Raw genomic sequence first — 3,734 nt, forward strand, 5'->3', positions numbered from 1 at the left:
ACACACACACCAGCACCTTCCCGTCCACGATGGAAAAGCAAAGTTCATGTGTCCTCTGAGGCGGCTGGTGTGTGAAGAACACACATCCCAGTGTCCACAGCAGGAAGTTAATTACTGTCCGCAGCAAGGAGGGGGAGTGGGGGACGACACCTACCCCCCACCCCACCTGCCCCACCCCACCTGCCCCCCCCACCTACCCCCCCTCACCTGATGGACAAATTAAAATGTGTGTGTTGTCACAAGCCAGGAAATCTACCAGCTCCTCTGTTGACAGAGGGAGGGAGAGTGTGTGTGTGTGGTGTGTGTGTAGTGTGTGTGTGTGTGGTGTGTGTGTGGTGTGTGTGTGTAGTGTGTGTGGTGTGTGTGTGTGTGTTCCTGACAGGAGGGGGTTGCTGAGGTCAGGTCCACAGACACAGCATCATGTCCACGCTCACTAACACATCACCTACTGATGTTGGGGCCCTTTACATCTTGTTACTGCATAGAAGCCTATCTGTCTGTCTGTCTGTCTGTCTTTCTGTCTGTTTGTTTGTCTTCTGTTTGTTTATCTGTCTGTCTGTTTATCTGTCCGTCTATTTGTTTTTCTGTCTGTCTGTTTATCTGTCTGTCTGTATGTCTGCCTGTCTCTCCTCTGTGTGTGTGTGTGTGTGTGTGTGTGTGTGTGTACATCAGTAGCAGAGCCAGATTGCTCTCTCTAGGATCCATAAGGCCCCTCTCTAATGATCTCTAATGCCCCAACTGGGGGATCCCTGCGTCACCATGGCAATTATCCCCTCCACCCCTAAACCCCCCTCCCCGCCTCTGACACCCCCCTCCCTCCTCCAGGAGAGGGGGAGAGAGGGAGAGAGGTTATGGGAGTGTGGTTTCGACCAGGGCTCCCTAGAGATTAGAGATCAGAGAGGAGCTATGCTCCGCTCCCTCCCTCCCTCCCTCCCTCCCTCCCTCCCTCCCTCCCTCCCTCCCTCCCTCCCTCCCTCCCTCCCTCCCTCCCTCCCTCCCTCCCTCCCTCCCTCCCTCCCTCCCTCCCTCCCTCCCTCCCTCGGGTTCCAGGTTTGTAGCCCCTGGAGGATCTTGACACCTCTCCTGCCTTCTCCAAACCTCTCCTCCACCCTCTCATCTTACTCACTAAGTCACATAGCAATGTGAATCACCAAAAGAGATTTCTAGCTCTTTCTCCAGAACAATCAGAATGTGACCGGATACAGCAGGAGATCCTGGTAGTTGTGGCCCTCTACAATGGACATACTGAGTACTGAGACATCACATTTACATTTAGTCATTTAGCAGATGCTCTTATCCAGAGCGACTGACAGTAAGTACAGGGACATTCCCCCCGAGGCAAGTAGGGTGAAGTGCCTTGCCCAAGGGCACAACGTCATTTTGCGCAGCCGGGAATCGAACCAGTGACCTTCTGATAACGAGTCAGATTCCCTATCCGCTCAGCCATCTCACTCCCCTGACATGAGACATGCTAAATCTTTTGCTGGCGTTCTAAACAGTGTGACAGTGTCTGTTGGGACTCACCTACCGTCTGAAAGCAATTATTTTCACAAGGACGCCATCTCTCTTTGCCTCTCTCACACACACACACACACACACACTTATTCACTCACACACACACACACACACACACACACACACACACACACACACTAATTCACTCACACACACACACACACACACACACACACATACATTCACACAGGGGCTCTGTTCAAGGACCCATGTGAATTATCCACACAACGCCACTTTTCCAGAAATACTAAATTGGATCGATTTAAACATGGCCCCCGCACGGAACACTGGATCCAGGTTGCCAGGCAACAGGCGTGCACCCTGACGGCAGCGGGCCATCGGATTGGCCGGCCAGGGCCAGGGGTTCCGGTAAAGGGTGCGTGTGAGAACTCTGGAGGAGAGGTGCGGGGATGAGAGCCGGACAGACACACCAGCTCTCAGCTGGTGCTGTAAAGGGGCAGCTGGTGCTGTAAAGGGGCAGCTGGTGCTGTAAAGGGGCAGTTGGTGCTGTTAAGGAGCAGCTGGTGCTGTAAAGGGGCAGTTGGTACTGTAAAGGGGCAGCTGGTGCTGTAAAGGGGCAGTTGGTGCTGTAAAGGGGCAGTTGGTGCTGTAAAGGGGCAGCTGGTGCTGTAAAGGGGCATTTGGTGCTGTTAAGGAGCAGCTGGTGCTGTAAAGGGGCAGTTGGTGCTGTAAAGGGGCAGTTGAAGGTGATGTTACTAAAAGATCAAGGTTTACTCCACTCAGCCCTGGAAAGCTCAAACACACATTCCACTTGTGTTATAACTTGTTCCATTAAACGACAGAACAGTCCAGAATAGTTGTTATCTGAGGTAGAAAATTGAAGCCATTATCAGTTAAATATGTTATATACAAAGCCTGTGTCGACTTGCATTTAATAATAAACAACTTACTGTTACAGTGTCTGTGCCACTCTCTCATATCCAATGTTCTTATCCAGCATTCAGAAATGGGTCACCTGAATCTCAAGGCCATCACAGAGATGTTACAGCAGTTATAACACCCTTACATGTTTATAAGGCATCTTACAGCACAGTTATAACTCATGGCACCATAATAGCGATTGGAAGCTTCACCAAATGTCAGGTGTAGGGAGCAGAGGCGTGTATTTCCTTCTCAGGTGAACGGTTGCCGTGGCGCATGGAAAAGCCTCCAGGTCTATTGTGTTGGGAACAAAGACACGGCAGGGCACCGTCTGTCTCCACGGAGGAAAGATGTGCAGAAAAGACCAGGCAATTTATTTTCAGTAATTGATTTACTCAAAAGGACACCAATCCAGCTGAAGACCCAGTTATGTTTTTTGGACACAGAAAGACATACAGAAAGACAGGTAGACAGACAGACAGGTAGACAGACAGACATACAGAAAGACAGGTAGACAGACAGACAAACAGAAAGACAGGTAGACAGACAGACAGGTAGACAGACAGACAAACAGAAAGACAGGTAGACAGACAGACAAACAGAAAGACAGGTAGACAGACAGACAAACAGATAGACAAGTAGAAAGACAGACATACTGAAAGTCAGATAGACAGACAGACAGACAGACAGACAGACAGACAGGCACACACATACTGACTTCATGTAAATGTGTGTCGTGTGCAGGCGGAGGAGGTTGAAGAGGCTCCTGGGTCAGGAGGAGGAGGTCTTGGTCTGGAGGCCTGTGAAGAGGCTCCTGGGTCAGGAGGAGGGAGGGAAAGAGAGTGACGGAGTTGGGAGGGGGAGGAAGGGAACTGGGTTAGGATGAGGGAGGAGAGAGAGAGTGAGGGAGGGAGTAAAGCAGAGAGTGAGGAAGGGAGGTAAGGAGAGGAAGGAGTTAGGAGTGGGTAGAGGAGAGGGAGGGAGGGAGGTGCAGCAGCTGGAGGAATGGATGGCTGAATCGATGGGTGGATGGATGGATGAATGAATGGATGATGGACTGATGGATGGATTGGTGGATGGATGAGTGGATGGAGAGAACAAACAGAGAGAAGAGAAGATAGCTTGTGTGACTAATGAAACTGAAGCCGAGAAATGGGACAGGGTGTGAAAACAGAGAGACATAGAGAATAGAGAGGGAGGAGAGAGAATAAGGGAGACGATAAAGAACAGAAAGAGAGGACGGGGGTATTCAGAACAAGAATACCCAGCTGGTACAGAAGTGATTCATCATCACTTTGTTTGTTGCGTGATGTTTGTTTTGTACAAAAGCATCTCTC

Source organism: Hypomesus nipponensis, chromosome 10 (assembly GCF_054491055.1).
Source record: "Hypomesus nipponensis isolate SF chromosome 10, ASM5449105v1, whole genome shotgun sequence".
NCBI lineage: Eukaryota > Metazoa > Chordata > Actinopteri > Osmeriformes > Osmeridae > Hypomesus > Hypomesus nipponensis.